This window comes from Pinus tabuliformis, chromosome 1_2 (genome assembly GCF_031772625.1).
Source record: "Pinus tabuliformis cultivar Carrire ecotype Pingquan chromosome 1_2, CPIR1, whole genome shotgun sequence".
NCBI classification, from domain to species: Eukaryota; Viridiplantae; Streptophyta; class Pinopsida; order Pinales; family Pinaceae; genus Pinus; species Pinus tabuliformis.
Genome location: NC_142298.1, coordinates 1,178,230,084 through 1,178,252,273, shown reverse-complemented (window position 1 = coordinate 1,178,252,273; position 22,190 = coordinate 1,178,230,084).

Below are 22,190 nucleotides of genomic sequence, written 5' to 3'. Positions count from 1 at the left end.
GAGATTGTCAACTTCAAAGCAAAACAATATCATAGATGTGTCATTTATCTCAGTTGGTGAACAACATGGACACACCTTTCTATAGCACCCATAGCTTTGTGAACACAAGAGATATTATAAAGCGTTGGGTTAAAGAGTTGTCAAAGTTCAGAGTGACACCAAATAATGTTTACAATAATAAGTCACTCAGGAAGGCCTACCAGTTCTTGAACATCTTTTCCTATCAATTATATTGTGAAGAGAGCACAAAGACCTTTCTAGAAAATTGAGTGGTTTTGTTGGTCCAGTTGATGAATGATGGAAGGTCATTCAACTGGTCAGATCTATTGGCTCTTTAGTTGAAAGTCCATGTGACTAATGCCCAGAATCCACCCAAGGATGAGAAAGCGAGATTTTACATGTTTACGTATTTACTTGATGTAATATGTGCCCAACATCAGTTTCCTGGCATGAGTTAGACATGGACACTGAAAGATATCATCGTCAATATTTATTGTAATTTTATTTTTGAATACAACTACTGATGAGTTATGGAAAGGTTGACTGACCATTTCATCATCCCAGTGTAAAAGCTGATCTTTGATCAAGATCCACCTTACATGTCCCAAGAAGTGATAGAGGCAATACCTGACATTGCAGATTAGTATGCCTCACTCGGTGGCACCTTCATCCGAATGTTTTTTGGAGAGAAGCCTCTACATGTTCTACCAAGGTATGCCATAGACAAGTTGGTCATGAAATAGGTCTCATATCACATCTCCACAGGGTTATTAGCAGGGATGCATAGGAGGAAGAAGGCACCATGGCCGACTCTTCCTTTGTGGGTTGGATTTTATGAGATTAAGAGCTTGAAGGATGTGAATGTCAAAGCTAAGGATATAGTGAAGTTTGAGTTTAGCACCAAATAATACAATCCATATGATCCCCATGGTATTTCCAAGAGCCACTGTGCGAAGGTCTACCATCCATGGATCCACGTGACATTTCATTGGCACGAGGAGGACCCTTGGAGATACTGTTACAATGACTCCAAGATTTATGAGCTGGTGAGTATAGGTACAACATGGAAAGCTGCTATGGAAGTAGAAACAGTGCAAGAAGCACTAATAACAACAACAATAAGCAACAAACTGGTGCAGGGGAAGGGCAAGAGGAAGATTGTCAAGAACGCGGAGGATTAGCAAAGCTACAAGTTCAAAGAATATCCTATCACTCAGAAAGAAACTTTGGCAGTGGAGGAAAAGTGGAACCAACACATAAAGAGGGCAGAGTGAAGGAAAAAACAAATACAAAGGTTGGAGGAAGCAAAAAGGAAGTTGCAGGAAACAAAGAAGAAGTTGAAGGAAGAGTAGGAGCTAAGAAGGAGAGAAAGGGAAGAGAATAAGAAATAATAATAAGAAGAAAGGAAAGGCACCATGATAGAGAAAACAACACCAATATAGGTTGAGGAGTCAGAACAACCTATAGTGAAAGAAGAGGGTGACCATATGTAGGATCGGGAGCTTGCTCAGTAGATTGAGAAATAGGTGGAAGTGAAGAACATGGAGTTGGGGTAGGAGCCACAGGACCAAGACATGGACCTCATGCCCAAAGCACCTGAGGTCACCTCTCAGTCTCCACCACCTCCATTGTTAGAACCAGTCCCAAGTGAGCAACGACTCGTTTTTCTCCTTGATGATGATTCAGTTATGTATGTGTACAATCTATCATTTGACAAGTTGCAGAAGAATATTGTATAGGCGTGGTGAAAGCATTTCTCATATGATCACGCATCACCTGCATTCATGAAGGAAAGGGTGATAGTGTCAGAAGTTAGAAAACATCCAAGTGCCATGGCCAATTCCACTTTGCCTTATTCAGGGGGTACAAGGTCAAATTTCAAGTTCCTATTAGCCGAGAATGAATATATGGGAAAGACCTTGCTAGCATCTAGGCAAAAGGCAGAACAATCTGTAGGTTCCACAATGGAAGAGATGAGGAAAGTGATACTTGTTGAAGTATCAACACTTGATACAACCATACAGAAGATCTATGACTAATTTTTTACCATGCATAAGGTGGTTGTCCATCTGCATGGATTTTAGTAGTAGAGCAAAAGGTTTGTCCAAACTCTCATAGCCATACATGATGCCATCGCCCATGTGCAAGAATGGACAATGAGGTGAAAGGGAGCCCTTCTTCACTTACCTAAGATGATGATGTAGCATGAAAAGCTAGAAAAAGCAAAGATCCAGATGTTGACCCATAACTGAGTAGCTCACCCCATTCGGCAGAAACATATAGGCTTCATATCCACAATTGTATGAGAGTTTGGATGTCATGGTTAAAACACACATGATCTTGTCAATTGGTTCCCTCACCGAATCTAAGCACAAGAACCAAGTCCGGCTAGAGATCAATAGGTACATGGAGTAGCTAAGGCAAGAGGCCACCAATGATGACTTGAAGCTAAGTACATAAAACATGCAAAAGTACATTGGTGGTCCTATCATAGTCAAGACCATGCTGCACATGCTTCAAGATGAGATGGACACAGGTTCCAAGACCATATACCCAAAAGATATGGAGGCAAGAGTCTGCTATCAGAAAGATACCATCAAGTAGTTTGGGGACATCATACCACAATACCAAGATTGTCATCAGTACGTGACCGAGAAGCATCAAGAGGAGTTTTCCGAGTTATTTTTTCCCCAAACTTTGGAGGCAAATTTTTTTTCTTGATAAGTTGTCTCTAGCCTATTTTGTCTCACATGGGTACATGATCTTAAAATCACTCTATGAGTGATCTCAGTTAAAGATTTATTAAATGAAGGTATTACAGACTCATGTGCTGGTGTGTTTCTATGTTATGTAGGCAACAGATCGATGAGATTGCAAATACATAGACACTTGAAATGGAAAACAACAGAGAAACATAGTAAACAAATACAAGAACACAAGAAGTTAATAAGGAGTTCACCCTATCCTCCAGGGCTACATCTCTGGTCCAGCTCTCAGTGGTGGCCTTCTTTTATTGTGTCTTAATGTAGAGAATTACAATGAAGGAACTCAATCTGAGTCTCCTAAATAGAATGCTTGGTAGGGTGGTTCTTTGATTCCCCAAGCCACTAGAGTACACAGAATCTTTTCCTTAATAGCTCTTTGACCTCTCTGGTCATTAATGGAAGGAGCCTAATGTGGTGCTTAGTCCCGACAGATCCTCTCAGGGATGGCTTGAATCTCTCAATCTCTCTGGTGCTCAATGCTGCCTTTGGTCAGCTCAGCCCTCTGTCTTCTTTCTGCTTTTTGCTTTACTATTTCTTCTACTCTCTGTCTTCATCTTCTTCTTCTGATTCCTCCTCTTTATGTCCTCTCTGTTCTCTGTTCATGGCCTTAAAGCCATTTGAGCTCATGGCTATTCGATTCCCCTTCCACTTCCATCAGATCGCCTGCTGCAGCTTCGCTTGAAGTTCCCTGTTTCAACACCATCATCAGGCTCGCAAGGAGTGGCCACTTTTCCTCCTACAACTGTGCCAACTTGCTTCGTTGGTTCAATTCTTCGGTTACATCGTAGAATGATTCTTTTGCCAACTCGGTGGTCAAATCAGACATCAAACTTCTCTTTATCGCGGATTAATCGCCTATCAATTCTAGCTTTCACATCGAGCGCGATCTCAGCCATTAGATTTGGATCCCCCAGACCCAACGCCATTCGCTCATTTTGCGTAGTTGACTTGCTCGACCATTAGCACATGATGAGCAGCGGTTTTCTCTCTCCTCCGCTTACCACGCGTCGGGCGCTGAGTGGAATCTCTCGCTTTTCTCTAATTCCGCTTATTGCCCAAGGGTGCCCTTGATAATTACCGCTAGTTTTTGGAGCGCAGGTCCTGCCTTAGCCTTTAGCCTTTTCCCCATGGTTTTCCTGACTCTCATGTGACCGAGTGCCCAGGGCCTCTCCTTCTCGAGGGGTTTTTCCCGGTGATGCGTGATTAGTGCTAAGTGCTAACCGCGCATCAAAAACTACCTCCTTTTCCCAATCTGGGCTTCCTAGGGGCTAGTTCTGCCTCCTTCATAGTCTCCATGGGCCTCAGTCAGCGCGCTTTGACCAAGGTCCTTGTCGTTCCATGCTGGTTTCCAACTGCCATTTTTTAGAGGTGTTTCTGATCGCTGCTCTTAATTCTTTGAAGTCTATCCCAACCTGATACAGTCATGGTTCTCTTGATTATTCTTCATGGATCCAATTTGGATCATGACCTTCCCACTGAAAAAGCTTTTGGACCACCAAAAGTTGGTTTTTCAAGCATCGACTAAGTGAGGGTACTGCTATCTCACTTGTCAAATATCAATTCACTTTGCAGTGCTCGACTTTGAACCTTTGAGCCCAATTTTGAGGTACTCAACATCTCCCCTATGTGTTGTCCTCACCTTCCTGTCCAACACTGTGTCTTCCTGCAATTCATTAAGATATTCAGGTAGTAGGCCATCAATAGAAGGCAATTGACTCTACTCTTCAGGATCCTCAATTAGTGAAGGTTCAAAAACTCTCAAGCAATTTGCATTTACGACTGAGTATATGTGCATGTAAGCTGGTAGATCAAGGCGAAAAGCATTCTCACCAATCTTCTCAAGTATTTTGAAGGGTCCATACCTGATAGGCTTTAGCTTCTTACCTTCACCTTGTATCCTGTCCTTGTTGATATACAACCAGACCTGGTCACCAACTTGGAAACTATGCTCCATCCGATGCTTGCCATGCCTTTCCTTGTATTTGGCTTAGCTCTTTTCCAGCTATTCCTGTACTGTCTGGTGGATCTCCTGGATCTATTCAATGAATCTAGTTTCCTTGTCCACATCACTGTGTCCATCAACCATGGTATCTTTACCAAAGACAAAATCCAAAGGAGACCTTGGTGTGAAACCAAAACAGGTCTCAAAAGGATATCTCTGTGTAGAAGAATGTTTTTCTCTATTGTAAGCATGTTTCACATAACAAAAATGTTCATCCGAAAGCTTAGGATGTTTGCTGCAATATCCTCTGAGTAACTGGATCACTGTCCTGTTAACTACTTCTATCTGGCCATCATTTTGTGGATGAAAAACTGTGCTTTTCTTTAGTTTGGTGTCCATTAGTTCCCACAAACTTGACCAAAAATTCGCCACAAATCAAGTATCTCGATCAGATACAATGGAAGTGGGTAATCCAAAATGAACCCATACATGTTCAAAGAAAAGTTTTTCGGTTTGTTCAGCTGTAATTTGTTTATTACAAGGTATCAAAATACACATTTTGCTGAACATATCCACAAAAACATATATATAATCATGACCTTTCCTAGATTTAGGCAGTCCTCCAAGAAAATCCATGGAAACACTTTCCCAAGGGTGAGAAGGTACTGGTAATGGAGTGTACAAGCCTAGTTTTATATTGCTGGGCTTACTTTTAGCACATATAGTACACCCTCTTACATATCTAGAAACTATCTCATTCATTTTTGGCCAATAACAAAATCTTCGCAGCGGTGCAACTGTTTTACTTACCCCAAAGTGACTTGATATCAGAGAAGTGTGTGCTTCTCTGATTATCTTTACTCTCTCAGTTTGTGGAATGCAGAGTTTCCCACAATGATATAAAAGTCGGTCCTTTACATGATAATCCAATTCTTCTACTCTTTTGCCTTGACTCAAAGTTGCATATACATCTTTAAAGTCTATATCTTGAGCATATTGTTCAATGTAGTTTTCATGTAGCACAGAATTATGCTTAGGTATAGTAGATGCATTTATAATGGGTCTAGATAACATGTCTACAACTTTGTTATGTATTCCCTTTTTATATCTGATGACTAAATGAAACTGTTGTAGAAAACCCATCCATCTATAGTGTCTTGATTGCTGAAACTTAGTTTGGGAGTGTAGATATTGAAGTGGTTAATGATCAGTACGTATTACTGTCTCTTTGCCCATTAAGTAATGTTTCCACTTTTTCACACTCTGAACTAATGCATACAATTCCTTATCATCTGTAGGATAGTTAACTACTGCAGGATTAAGAGTCTTAGAATGATAACATATGGGTTTACCATGCTGTGTCAACACTGCTCCCATGGCATAGTCACTGGCATCTGTTTGGATTTCAAATGGTCTTTCCAGATCAGGTAGTGCTAGTACAAGTGTTGTACTAATATTTTCTTTCAAGGTGTCGAAGGCTTTCTGATGTTTGCCTCCCCACTGAAGCACTTGGTTCAATCTTGTCAAAGCATGTAAGGGAGCTGCAATTGAGGAAAAGTTAGAAATGAACTTCCTCCAATATTTTGCTGCTGCTAAGAAGTTTCTTACTTCTATAGCAGACTTGGGTTTAGGTTAGTTTACAATGAATGCCACTTTAGAGGGATCTATTTTCAATTCACCACCCCCTACTGTATGACACAAATAATTTAGAGATGTTTTGCCAAATTCACATTTTGAGAGTTTAACATGAATTTTGTCTCTTTTCAAAACATCTAATGTCTTCTTAACATGCTTCAAGTGTTCTTCCCACGTTTTACTAAAAATCAGAATACCATCCAAATACATAATAACAAAATTATCAAGAAAAGGTCTGAGTACATCATTCATTAATCTCATGAAAGTAGCAGGAGCAATAGTTAAGCCAAAAGGCATAACCAACCACTCATACGATCCCTGCTTTGTTTTGAAAGCAGTCTTCCATGCATCTTGCTCTGCAACTCTGGCCTGATGGTATCCACTATGCAAGTCCTTGGTGAAAAAAACAACTTCCTTCAATTGATCTAAAAGATCATCTATGCGAGGAAGGGAATAATGATTTTTTATTGTTATCTTATTCAGTGCTAGGTAATCAATGCACATTCTCCATGAGCCATCTTTCTTCCTCACCAAAACAATTGGTGACCCACATGGTGATGTGCTAGGCCTGATGAACCCCTTATCGAGCAACTACTACACCTGCTTCTTGATTTTAGCATTCTCTAAAGCAGACAACCTGTACATTCCAATGTTAGGCAATGGAACATCTTGCTGCAAAACAATATCATGTACTATTTCATTTTTGGGCGGTAGACCTTTAGGTTCTTGAAACAAGACATCATACCCTGAAATAACCCTTTCTATATCACCTCGTTTTTCAGCATTACAGCCCTCAAATACATTGGTTTTATCAGGTTTCTTCTCCTTTACAACCATCAGTAAGAATTGTTTGCAGGAATTTATCATTCTTTTCATCTGCCCCGAGTTTATGAGAGTATAGTTATTCTTGAGCTTATGATCTCTTATAAAGTATTCTATTCCATCTTTAACAAGTAGATACTTGTTCTCAGCTCTATAGAAAATAGCTTTTCTATCATACAAGTAAGGACTTCCTAAAACAATTCCACATATATCCAAAGGAATTATGTCTAACTCAACCACATCTACAAATGCTAACCCAAAAGAAAACTTGATTTTGCACTGTCTAGTCACTTGTAGTTGTGCTTTATCATTCAACCATCCTAATGGGTATGGTTTCTTGTGAGGTGTAGTTACTAATCCCAATTTCTTTACAATTTCTTCAAAAATCAAATTTACTTGTGACCCACTATCAAACAAAGTATCAATATTTTGATATTTGGAAACAACTTGAATATGGAAAAACTCATGTCTTTTTCACTCATGTTCTTCATCAGTAATAGATTGAGCAGAATTACTAGTAGATGCTTCAAAATTCTTACCTTTTATACCTGTGACTACAATGGTTGTTTCATCTCCTAAGTCTGACCCCAAATCTTTCTGAATAGCTGCAGTAGTCTTCTTCTTCTTGCCCTCGAACTTCTTAGGTCTCAGCTCTAGATGTAGAATCCAACAATGCTCATCATCATGCCCATCCTTTTTACAGTGAGTGCATGAAGCTTTTCTTTTCTGTGCAATGTTAGCCTTCCTTGCTTTCCACTTCTGCTTTATTTTCTCCTTTCTCTTGCTTTTAGTGGGTTGGGATGGTCCCCCAACTTTTGGATTTCCATTCTTTCCTCTTGCTTCTAGAAGAGTAGCTTGTACATATACCTCATTTATACTAGTGGGATTAAACATGATGATGATATGCCTCATGTAGCTATGTAGACCACCAATGTACTTCAAAAGAGTCTCTAGTGAGTCTAATGAGATTCCTAGAATAAATGCTCTCTTTCTAAATTCTTGAGTGTACCCTTGCACACTTTGCCCTTTCAACTGCCAAAGATTTTTCCAACTCATCATGGCTTGTTGCATGTAGGCCAAAGGATAGAACTGCTTCTTGATTGTAGAAATAAATTCACTCTAGACAGAGATGGTCTACCATGTCTTTTCACGTCAGCTTGGGTTCTGCCTTCCCACCAAACCAATGTAGTGCCTCCTAGGCATAGGCTTTCCAACTAAATATTACTCTTGTCTAAGTCGATGTTCTGTACTCTACAATGAACATCAATTTGTCTAATCTAATTTTCCAACTTTTCAACATTTAGCTCTCCATCATATATAGGCAAATCAAATTTAACATCTAGTTTGATCAAAGATGCTTTCTTGTTATGCATAGGGCTATTAGGAGGTGTGAGAAAGTTTTCCTCTTTCCCTTTTCCTTTGGAGTGGTCATGGAAGTGAGACTCATCTTCTCCTTTGTCTTGATTAAAACCTGATGAATATTCATCCTTATGCTTTCTAAAGTCCCTATACATTTCTTCTACCATAGACTTTATAGCTAGGAATATTTCTATGAATTTAGGGTGTGGTCCCACAGAACCTTCCTCTGACATTGTCTTACAAGGATAGACTTTCCCAATTTGAAGATTAGTTTCTACCAACTCTCCTTCTCCCAATTTGAGCTTGGATCTAGTGAGCATTCACAGCTAAACCAAAAGAAGCTTATCTAACCTTACAGCCTAAAGCTCTGATACCACTTGATCTGAAAATCACCCTATGAGTGATCTCAGTTAAATATTTATTAAATGAAGGTGTTACAGACTCATGTGCTAGTGTGTGTCTATGTTATTTAGGCAACGGATCGATCAGATTGCAAATACACAGACACTTGAAATGGAAAATAGCAGAGAAACACAGTAAGAAAATACAAGAAAACAAGAAGTTAATAAGGAGTTCACCCTATCCTCCAGGGCTGCATCTCTGGTCTAGCTCTCAGTGGTGGCCTTCTTTTATTGTGTCTTAAAGTAGAGCATTACAATGAAGGAACTCAATCTGAGTCTCCTGAATAGAATTCTTGGTAGGGTGGTTCTTGGATTCCCCAAGCCACTAGAGTACATAGACTCTTTTCCATACCAGCTCTTTAACCTCTCTGGTCATTAATGGAAGGAGCCTAATGTGGTGCTCAGTCTTGACAGATCCTCTTAGGGATGGCTTGAATCTCTCAAGCTCTCTGGTGCTCAACGTTGTCTTTGGTAAGCTCCGCCCTCTGTCTTCTTTCTGCTTTTTTCTTTATTGTTTCTTCTCCTCTCTGTCTTTGTCTTTTTCTTCTGATTCCTCCTCTCTGTGTCCTCTCTGTTGTCTGTTCATGGCCTTAAAGCCATTCAAGCTCATGGCTATTCGATTCCCATTCAACTTCCTTCAGATCGCCTGCTATAGCTTTGCTTGGAGTTCCCCATTTTGGTATCATCATCAGGCTCACAGGGAGTAGCCACTTGTCCTCCTGCAACTACACCAACTTGCTCTGTCAATTCAATTCTTTGGTTACGTCATGGAATGAATCTTCTGCCACCTCAGCGGTCAAATCATACGTCAAACTTCTCTCTGCCATGGCTTAATCCCATATCAATTCTGGCTTTCCCATCGGGTGCGATCTCAGTCGTTAGATCTGGATCCCCCAGATCTGACGGCATTCGCTCATTTCACGTGGTTGACTTTCTCAATCGTTAGCACATGATGAGTAGCAGCTTTCTCTCTCCTCCGCTTGCCACGCGTCAGGCGCTGAGTGGAATCGCTCACTTTTCTCTAATTCCGCTTACCGCCCAAGGGTGCCCCCAATAAATACCACCAATTTTTGGAGCGTGGGTCCCGTCTTAGCCTATAGCCTTTTCCCCACGTTTTCCCATCTCTCATGCGATTGAGCACTCGAGGCCTCTCCTTCTCGAGGGGTTTTTCCCAAAAACTGCCTCCTTTTCTTGATCCGGGCTTCCCAGGGGCTAGTTTTGTCTCCTGCGCAGTCTCCATGGGCCTCAGTCAGCGCGCTTTGACCGAGGTCCTCGTCGTTCTACGCTAGCTGCCAACTGCCACTGTTTAGAGGTGTTTTTGGTCGCTGCTCTTAATTCTTTGAAGTCTGTCCTGACTTGATACAATCATGGTTCTTTTGATTATTCTTCATGGATCCAATTCGGATAAGTACATGTCGAAAATATATATTTTTTGTAAATATGTTGTAAGTGAAATTCCAGGTTTCATTAGTGGATGGTGAACAATCACCATGTAATGTAATGAATTATTTGTAAAGAAGTTGAAGATTCATGAGGGTAGTCAAAGAGTCACAAAGGGAAATGCCAAGGTTCACCCCACCCTTTGTTATAAACACAACCTCATAACTGATAGAATAGACTTTTGGGAGCCAAGCTTTTGGCTAGGCTTAGGCTCAGAGAAGGCTTGGGAGTATTGTGACGAGCCTTGGCTTCTGCACATCATAGAGCGAGTAGACCTATTTGGAGGATCAAGTTTTCTTGACTATAATGTTCCACTATTAGGGCTAGTAGCTTTCAACGGTGTATGTGTGGATGGAAATTTCACTTATAATAATAATAACAGAGCCAACATGCCTTCACACATATGTGGTTATTGTAGTTAGACTATTCTGGTTTCTTTAGCAATGTATGTGTTTAACTTATGAATTTTCTTATGAACTAATTTGTATGAAATTGTATGAATCTTGTTGAATGCATGTTATTGGATTAACCCATCACTTTAACTTGTGGACTATTATGTATCTTAACTTGTGATGTATTTTCGCTCGTGTATTCTTTTAAAGTTGCGTACTATATTACAGGATTCTAAGGGGAACACTTCCTTTTCCCCTCTATGTTCTATAACCCCCATTCATCTCACTTGAATCGTTGTAAGGACACACTTGATTCCACCCAAGTCATCATACTTATCTATGTGCACTACCATGGTCAAGGAACTACTTACCCACCCACTACTGGGACTCCTACTCCAAATGGTCTGAGGTCTAGTTGGGATTTCTTACCAAGGAGATCCCCTGAATGTTGATGGGTCCAACATCATCAACATTTATGGTGCTAGAAGGAGGGCAAGATGACAAGCTGACCCCTTGAAATATGTTTTTAATTTCTGCACATCATTCATGACTTATATCACAATCACAACCTCAACATGTTTTTCTCACACCGAATATTTTTATGTGTCGGCAAATTTTATAAATGACTTGTCACAACTAAAATTTGTTGGTGAAAGCGGAACATCCTTGTTAATTCACGTAGTTTCCTTTCTGGGTTTCTATGACAGGAATGAGGTCCCCTTGGATGACATCACCTGTGGGTTTTTCTCTTACACGTTCGAAGGGCATGTCAAGCAATAGTGTCTTACATTGCCCACAACCTCTATACTCTCTTTGGAGCACATGTTCAAAGAATTAGTGTTATCGACAATTTTGTGCCTTACAGCAATAAGCATGAATTGTCAATAATCCAAGGGATCCAAAGTTCCCTAAACATGATGTTCCGACCCCTAGAGGAACAAGGTCAGCAAGCCAACAGCTCTCAGATCAGTTCTCCACTTGAAAACACTCAAAAACAAGCAATCCTGAAATCAAACCAGGTGCTCCACTAGGCTTCTGCGCTGAAACACAAGTGCTCCATGGTGTACCTGCGTTGCAAAGCAGGCAGAACAAAGCCCACCTACGTTGGGCGAGTTTGGACATGTGGCATAGTGAGTCATTGCCTTGGAAACTTCCAAAAATGACACTTGGATCAGGTATTTCGCCTTGTGATGAGTCAAAGGCTTTGTTTCTCCAAGTGGAAGCAAGGTTCACCAAGTGGACTCATGAACTGAAGATCAACTAAAGATTAACTGAAGAGAGAGAGGACACAAGGCAGCTACACATCAGTTGCAAGCTGACTCATCCTTTCTCAATTCATCTATATATTGAGCTCTCTCCTATGAGCTCAGGAGGCTGAAATCTTGTGCAAAGTAATGATATGCTGTTGGTTTCATTCTTGAGTTATTGGGTGATTGTTTGAGAGAGGTGAAGAAGAGCAACTCTTTCTGCTGGGAGGTGTTGCTGGGTTGGAGCCTGCTATGGTTGTAATCCTCTCAGAACCTTTTCTTCTACATTAATAAAAGCTATTGAGGTTCTTCTATGTGCTCTTGTTTCATTTATATATTGTGATGATTGCATATTTGGTTTACACTAATCCATGAACCAGTTATGATTGCATGCCTCTTGTAGTCTCCTTCTTTGTTGTTTTGCAGGATCTCTCTGTAGCTGGGCGAGCAGAAGGACAAAGAGCTAGGAGCAAGTGGCCAAAGAGAAGAGTTTGGATTCAACACTAAGCGCAAGGCAACGGTTAGTAATTTCTCCACTCTCTTTTGCTTTCATAAAGAAGTAAACTTTCAGTAGTTTGTCTTACAGTTGTTGCTAAGGAACTGTCACCCTTAGAGTGGGTTAGGGTCATCCAAGTCGGATACTTTTCCCTACAACAAACTGGCGACTCCGCTAGTTGACCGGGCCTAAATCGCCATGTTTCATTTGCAAAGGGACCCACTTCCATCATGATTGTCCTTGTATTCCCCGGATACTAAGGGACTGGTCCCCAAGGTTGCACAATCCGGTAGCATCAACCTCTGGTAGTCATGTTGATTGCAGTCCGTCAACTAGCGAGAGTGAAGGACGAAGAGGGAGACCAAGATCACCCTGTATGTTGTGTGAAGGCGAGCATGCCATCCACCGATGTCCATTCTTAGATGAGGCAAAGAGAGTTTCGGAAGATCGCCCGGTTTCACCGTTGCGACTTCCTCCTGGATACCAAAAACTCGCGCCTAATCCCTCGATAGTTGAAAATCCAGTTGACCCGCTCAAGTTGTCAGCTGAAGTGTCGGTCATTGAGAATGAACCTACTGAATCCAGACCAGACGAAAGTCTAAAGGTCGAAACGGCAGTTGACCCGGTTCTTCCTTCAGAGGTATCATCGTCCAATGACTCCGTCATTGAAGACCCATCTTCAAATGACACCCTCACTGAAGAGGATAAGGATGACACCGTCCATATTCTTTTCATCAATACAGACTCTGATGAGCATTAGGGCAATGCGCCCACTCCTTTGTCGCAGGAAGGAACATCGTCAGAGTCGTATCCGGCCGTATATTCGGTCCCACCACCAAGAAACCTAGTTGTATCCTTTGATTGGAAACAACTAGGTAGACCCCGGTTACCAGCCAGTATCCCATTCAGAATCATAGTCCAAATCTATAGAATGGTGATGGCTGGAACTATTATTGATGAAGGGGCATCTGTGAGTATCCTTTCCTCTGTTGCTTGGAAAGCACTGGGTTGCCCAGTGCTTTTACCTGAGATGAGAAATCTATCAGGTTTTGATAAAGGAACCAGTCACCCGTTAGGGATTCTCCCCAATGTTCCAGTTACATTGAAAGGGAAAACAGTTCGCATGAACATCATGGTCGTCCAGGGACCCTTGGAATATAACTTACTCCTTGGACGAGACTATATATATTGCATGGAGGCTATAGTGTCCTCGCTCTTTAGAGTCATGTGTTTTCCGCACGAAGGAAGAATGGTCAAGCTCGTAGACCAACTTTCATTTCCAGGATCACGCATTGCAAATAGTCAAATACCATCCCTTAACGGTTTATTCACTCAAGGAATGCCACCTCCCCCGGTTCTACTTCCCGATGAATGCGAGTAATTCGAGAAGATAAGAATGGGGACCCAGGGGGCATGCACCCTGGCCTGCCTCGGGCAGAGAAAACCTTGGGTATAAAGTTAATTTCTGCAGAAGAATGGACTAGTCCGTACCCCGTCCGGCAGTGGAAAGGAGGGTTGTTCTAGGATAAAATTATTTTGTCAAAGTTATGAAGCGAAGCGGTCGCTTCCTTTGTCTAAAAAGGTGGGCTCTGCTAAGGAGGGGGTCTATTTGTGACAGCAAGAAGGCACCATCTTTGAAGTTCAAGCCTCACCCATTAAAACGGCAGGGTTTTAAAAGGATAAGTAGGGGCAGTCTTCAAAGAAAGAGAGGAAATTGCTGTAACAAGTGGTCACCATCCTTAACAACCCAATGATAGACATCGCCGAAAAGAGAGTTAGTTTGTGGCAACAAACGAAAACCATTTTTCGGATAATAAGTAAGAGGGCGGTCTCTATGAAATTATACTTTATACCTGGGGGCATGCAAACCTTTTGGAGTGCAAGCACGGGACGACTATTTATTTTTTAAATTTTTAGGTCCTCCCTCTTAAACCTGTAGGTCTAACCCGTTAAACTCGTAGGATTAGCCGTTTCCAGCTTGCATAAAGAAAGGTTGAAGGGCAAAAGTTAAAACCTGCCAAATTGGAGTAATTAGTGAGGAATTGCTCCTTAAATAAGATTACCTCACCTAAAGCATTCCTTGTATTAAGACTGGTATAATTCGAGCAGTTTTTGTGCAGAAGTTCATGCTCGTTAAAAAATAAACGTAGTTTCGAGCAGTTTTTGTGCAGAAGTTCATGCTCGTTAAAAAATAAACGTAGATTGTGAGCAATCTTTCCCTAGCAGTTCAAGCTCATTCAGAAAAAATGAACCGGTAAACCACCTCCAGAAATGTGACCTTTGAAAGCCATATTAAAAACCCTTGGTCGTGTTTATATGCCATCACCTCCATCCGTTCATTTGGCCAATCGTTCACCTCCATATGTGTGTTTACCCATTTTGAGGAACAACTGCGAAGAGTGATTTCATTTAGCCATCCTTGTGACACTGCCGTGATTGGAGAATTCCAACCTGTACCTGGAATCTGCTGCTAGCCCTGTTCATCACTCGTTCCTCAAAAGACGAGTCTTCTTTAAGCTCTTTTCATTGACTCGTAAAATATGAAAAGATTGCCGAGTTTTGGCCTTCCAGCTCGTTAAAAGGACCGGAAGAGCTATCCCTCCTCTAGATTTTAATCTTTTTGGACCTGAGGGATTATTGCACAAAAAGATCGAGCGCTTGTCTTGTTCGGCTCGTTAAAGTAAATTGAAAACTCATCCCTTCTGTATTGTTTTATACTTTTTCGGACTTAAGGGATTAGAAGATGAAAAAGGAATTATGGAGTTTACTTTTCATATCTTTTCAGACTCTCTAAAAGTGAAAAGGACCGAGTTTTCTTTGTCATTAGACTCGTTAAAATGATTAAGTAGCGACAAACTTGTCTTTAGACGAGAACGAGTTTCCCTATCGCTAGGCTCATTAAAACATAGCGATGGGCTTGCCCGAAGGGTAGGTTATAGAACAAGCATATGTTATCCTCCTCAAGCTTGACAAAAATAAAGAGGTACTGGTCAGCAATGACTGGGGAAAAATTCGGAGAACCTCACAGCATTAATGGTAGCAAGTCGCTCTTGAACATGACACTTTGTCCTCCGTATCACTTCGGGTTGGGTTGTTTCATTCACCGATCGCAGAATCATGGTCCTCGCCACACCATCCACAATTGGGGTAATGCTACCAATCCATCACATCAGTGTCGTTATATGTTCAAGAGATGTGGTTCTGTATAGAGTCAACCGTGTTCCACCCACTACCATACATTATCCTTCATCCATTTCATGACTGCCACCCTGAATCATACATCACAGTTTGTTTTCACCTCATCACAATCACTAGCTCCGTTCCGTGTCACTGATGTGGGATTCATTAAGGCCCTCCTTTGACGGATCGCTCCTTGTCGACATCAGCTCATTATCCAAGGAGTTGATCTAGGAACACCCCCCTCAGTACTTTGAAGCTTGCATGCCTCAATGGCAAGTTTCTCACTTCCGGCGACAGGTATACATCAATGACCTTCGACCAGAAGATTTTACATGGTGGTCGACGCCAAGTCCTTTATTCCCACCATGTAGATTGTACAGCCGTACCTTGAGGGTCATCATCCTTATCGGTGATTCCTCTCGCGCTTGTTAACGGTTTACAAAATTGACCGGTAATCAAGCGATGTCTTTCCATGTTCGACTTCAAGAAATTCTCACATGGATCGACTTGTACATCGAGTGAAGATCGGAAGAGATTGAAGACCCCGGATCTAGTTTCATCCATCCGGGCTGCGATATATATTCAGGACATAAAGACATTTGATATGTACATCATTGCAGCAGATGATCACCCTTTTCGAAGGATGATAAATTCGGCAGGGAATTATCAGTCTAGATGATAAATTCAGCAGAGAATTATCCATCTATATCAGACAATCGTCTGTTCTATGTACCAAAATATATTTATAAAGCTGAGCATGGGAATGCCCGCCTCAGCCAGATCATGAAAAATGTATGAAAAATAACGTATTGTATTGTATCTTATTACAGGACACTTCTCAGCAGATTGAGCGAACTTCGGATCCTCTCAATAAAGCATTTCACCCAATAAACGACCTCATACTTTAGGGGGCATCTGTTATCGACAATTTTGTGCCTTACAGCAATAAGCATGAATTGTCAATAATCCAAGGGATCCAAAGTTCCCTAAACATGATGTTCCGACGCCTAGAGGAACAAGGTCAGCAAGCCAACAGCTCTCAGATCAGTTCTCCACTTGAAAACACTCAAAAACAAGCAATCCTAAAATCAAAGCAGGTGCTCCACTAGGCTTCTGCGCTGAAACACAAGTGCTCCATGGTGTACCTGCGTTGCAAAGCAGGCAGAACAAAGCCCACCTGCGTTGGGCGAGTTTGGACATGTGGCACAGTGAGTCATTGCCTTGGAAACTTCCAAAAATGACACTTGGATCAGGTATTTCGCCTTGTGATGAGTCAAAGGCTTTGTTTCTCCAAGTGGAAGCAAGGTTCACCAAGTGGACTCATGAACTGAAGATCAACTAAAGATTAACTGAAGAGAGAGAGGACACAAGGCAGCTACACATCAGTTGCAAGCTGACTCATCCTTTCTCAATTCATCTATATATTGAGCTCTCTCCTATGAGCTCAGGGGGCTGGAATCTTGTGCAAAGTAATGATATGCTGTTGGTTTCATTCTTGAGTTATTGGGTGATTGTTTGAGAGAGGTGAAGAAGAGCAACTCTTTCTGCTGGGAGGTGTTGCTGGGTTGGAGCCTGCTATGGTTGTAATCCTCTCAGAACCTTTTCTTCTACATTAATAAAAGCTATTGAGGTTCTTCTATGTGCTCTTGTTTCATTTATATATTGTGATGATTGCATATTTGGTTTACACTAATCCATGAACCAGTTATGATTGCATGCCTCTTGTAGTCTCCTTCTTTGTTGTTTTGCAGGATCTCTCTGTAGCTGGGCGAGCAGAAGGACAAAGAGCTAGGAGCAAGTGGCCAAAGAGAAGAGTTTGGATTCGACACTAAGCGCAAGGCAACGGTTAGTACTTTCTCCACTCTCTTTTGCTTTCATAAAGAAGTAAACTTTCAGTAGTTTGTCTTACAGTTGTTGCTAAGGAACTGTCACCCTTAGAGTGGGTTAGGGTCATCCGAGTCGGATACTTTTCCCTACAACAATTAGGCCATTCTTTCTTCTTTTATGAACCTAAAGAACTTCATCACAAAATTTTGAAATTACAAAAACCACCTGATGAATCAATTACCCACTTTTATGATCATTTCCTTCATTACTTTTTTGAATTTCCAGAAGATGAAGTTGACTGGAAATTTCTAAACGAAATACTTCAGTATATTATTCACATATTTGAGAATTTACATGAGTTAAAATATTTCGAACCCATCCAAACATACCTTGGTGTTAGAACTTCTAAATATGAGACAAACAAGGTTGATGTCCCAAGTGACACTCTGTCCCCTTCTCATCAAATGACTCTAGCTCCATAGGAAAAGGTGGGAGAAGTTGTAAATGTACATGTTGAGTTGCAACCATCTCCTCCTACCCCACCTGCTCTGGTTTTCTGTGAAGATTTGGACTGCAAGACTGATGGTTGTCATGTGGTCTCATCCACTAAGCCTTTGTCCACTAGTTCCTTTGATCCTTTGATGTTGGTGTGTTGTGTTCATCAGTTCTAGACTTCACATGTGACGTTCATGAGGATCAGGTTGTGGACAGAGTTGGTGTTGAACAACCAACTTTTGATATTATTTTTGATGAGTGTGTGTGGGAATATGAACAATAAATTGCAGCGACGGATGACCTCCTTCTCTCTACACCTCATCCACTTTATCTCGAAATCTTCAGCGATTCTGGAATTTATGATTCATCTTGTGAAAATTCATCTCCAGATGTTTCCACTTCTGATAATTAACAGAGTGCATGGGATGTCAGTCTATCATTTTATTGTGGAGAGGACAAATCTTTCTTCCTGGTTCCACTCGATCTCTCATCTTTCATTTCTGGAAACTCAGACGGTGAAAAAAATTGTTTTTCATTAACCCCTCTCTATGATTCTTCATATCATGAGGATGTTGTTGTTTATCTCAAATTTTCTTATCATGGCTATTGTGATCTTTTCACTCATTCATTTGATCATGATTCTAATTTACCTGTTGTTGATATTTCTAAGCCACCAGTCTTTGATGATCCATCTTTTGATGAAGTGGAAACTCGTTAAGTTGTCGAGCCACTTCATCCCGATTTGACGGTTATGTCAAGTTCTCGTAGCCTTGAGGTCAGTTTGACTTCTAATCAGAAATATGTTGAATATTCCTAGGCTCCTCATCACTCTCTTGCTCAAATTGAAAATCAATCTGATTCACATCTTTCGCATCCTCCACTAGAATCACATGATCATATTGCTCATGCAATGGAGGAGTCATACGTAGCAAGCACTGTTGCGAAACAAAACATTTCTTCTTTCTTCATGTTTTCTCATTTTTCAGCTTCGAAGGTGTGTACATTGTTGTCATACACATGCAATGTGATACAACACCATGATATGTTTGCAGAGTGCCTTTCATGCACTTTCAATATTTTCTTTTTTTTGTGGATGCTTAAAAATTTGAACGATTTGGTTTGTATTGCTTTATATTTCTTTTCTATTGGTATTCTTGAATATATTTCTCATTAACCATGTTATCACCTACATGGGTCAACCAGTCCACAAGTGGCTGGAAATATCACTTCATGTGATTTGGCCCATACTGTTCTGAGCTTAGGAATAGGAGTAGTGTTTGATTTCCTATTTTGTTTTTCTTACTTTATTTTTCTTCATCGTACTTCTTTGCTTTTCTTGTTTTCTTGTGCAACCCTAGGATTAGTTTCCACATGAAACCATGTTTGGCTTCTTGAGACAAGTAGGGTGAAATGCAAGATGACTTGTACAACTATCAACACTTGGTTATTTGTCTATTCCCTCTCTTTGTGAAGATAATGCATTTCTTATAGTCAATGACACCTTGATGGAAAATACATTACTTTCATAGTGAGTCTTGGTGAAATCACAATGCTTGCACTCTTAACTAGTACCGCCTACTCTCATAGGTTTTCTATATTTGGTTAACCCTTGTCAACTCAGTCAAGTAGATTAAGGAGAAGGGGGAAAACCTTAACAAGTATGTCAGAAGTATATATAAACATCCTTCTCAGAAGGGACAACCTCTTCTGCTCTCAATAAGTTGGGATCCCTCTTCAGCCTCATGAAATAAATAAGTTCCTATGCACAGTTCTTTGAAAAATGAAAAATATAAAATAAAGGCGAAAGAAGAGAAAGGATTCCTGTGCAGAGAGGTGGAGCAAGAAACTCCACCGGGGTACTATCCAAGCTCACTGGAAGCAGAGAAATGTTTTTATTCCTGAAGTGACTCACTGGAAGCAGAGAGATGCTTATGTTCTTGAAGTGACTCCGTCGAGGTACTGTCCAAGCCTACTCATTGTGAAGCAACACAAGAGATGAAACTAAAATTCTGACAATCTATATTACTTGTGCATCAATATACTTCTCATCCCCAATCGAAATGACTCAGATGACTTGACTTGCTATGTGTGTTGTCGATAAAGAGAATGGTATGGAGTACATCTTTAACTCTAGTGAAGAAGCTATGTCAATTGAATAATCAAACAGTACTTCCAGAAGAGGTAGAATCGCTTTACACAAGACAAGTTCCATACAGAGAGTTGGAGTTCTACCAGTGTGTTGCCAACGTTGTAGCGGCTACAACCACCCTCCAAAATTGTGCCTATGCTTTGTTTTGGAGCCTCCCTCCTAAATCACAAAAGTTCGTCTCACCCTAACCTAGGTACTTGTGATTTCATTAAGCTTCATATTTTGCATTTTGGCTTGTGCTTTCTTACTTTCTTTACTATCTAACCCACAAGATGATATCTTGACTTGGTTTCAACCCTGTTGTAGGCTTGCCATTGTAGATTGCGCAATCCTTGAGGGAAACCAACCTTGCTATCAGAATTGCATAGTCCAAGTTGACAATGAGCCTTTAGATCCAAAATTGTACAGAGCTAGCTGAGAGCCTGCCTTCAGCTGGGAAATTGTACAGAGCATGTGAGGAAGCCCAAAGCCACTCAACCTAGAAATAGCACAAAAGATTCTTACTCAAAAGCTGCACTATGCATGAGCTAGTGAGTTTCATAGTCCTTCCCATAATTGTGCAATATCTTCAGGCAATGCATGGAAGATTTTCTTGAAAAAAAGAAAAAAACAAAAAGCGAAAAATCATCCCTAGAAAATAGGGATCTATTTTTAGCAGCCTAGAGGAGACATTTGAGTTATTTTGGAAATTTCTACCTAGTGTCTCTTTTACCTTGATTTTTGGCTTTCAACCAAATCTGTTTAATTGACACTACCATTTTCATATTCAGTCTTGGAGCTTTGGAATTCTCAAGGAGATCAAGGAAACTTCGGTGCAGTCATCGTTGCTTTTCCATGTACCTCTTGCTTTTCTAGTCTTTTGTTGATTTTTTTGTCACTTCTGTTTGTTTAGCTGTGAGAGTGTTGTTTCACTCATTTTTTTGAACAATCAATGGTGTTTTACCCCTTTTTATCTTGTAAAAGTGTTTTTTTTTAAGTTTTTCATTGCCTTTCCCAAGTGTTGCATGAATCACCTAGTTTTTGCACTAACAGTCGTCATTCCAACAACTCTCTCCACATGCTTCATTTTCCTTCAGTTTGATTTATTATTGCACTCATTTCACTTGCATGAATCATCGGTCACTTATATGTACACCCAACATCATTCAATCCTTTATATACATTCAGTTTCTCACTTCCCTTAGGCATAATCTAGGATTTCGTGGCCCAGATCGCGTTTTCCCAAGAATGCGCTACGAATTTATGGAGCTCAAGGTCTCGACCTTGGCTTATAGAATTTTGTAGAGGTTTCCTATGCCTGGTTCCAACTGCTCACTACGTAGTTCCAAGCGTCAACCTCGAGCCTTGGCCACTGAGACTGCCCAATGCACAGTCTTTCCTCACCCGTGTCGAGGCTGAACTGTGCATTGCGTAGTTTTAGTCAGCAAGACCTCCCCACTAACTGTTGGTATCATGAAATGCACAGTTCCAGCTGGAATTTAGTCACCTCTATGAACCAAGATTATGCAGTCCTTCCTAGTTGTTCCCCAGTTTATGGCTTGGTCTATTCTTGAAGTTCTTTTGGTTTCAAGCTAACATTTGCATGCCATGAGTGTCCTCTCTGTCTCTAGGTATAGAAGTTGTTGAGAAACTCTATAGCAGACACAAGTAACATGGTTCCAAGAGAGATTCATTAAAGGATACTATCGAGAGTAACACTGGGGAAGAAGTTGAGCAGATGTTAGTGAATTTTCTAGTTTATGCAAACACTCAGTTGTTCATTAAGAAGGGCATGAAGTTAACATGGTAGGAAATAAAGGATATCTTTGAAGGGGACTTCAAGGAATATCTAGAGGATCAACATGTTTATATCAATGCCCACCAGTCAGGCTTACATAAGGTTGCATGCATGTACCACACCTCCCCATGTGCGAACATCATCCATTGGATTGTCTCACACACAGACCCAGAGACTATGACATTGATCAGTTCTAGTGGGATAGAGCTTTCCAACTTCATGGTGGAAACTTATCAGCAGATGTATCATTTACATTAGATGGT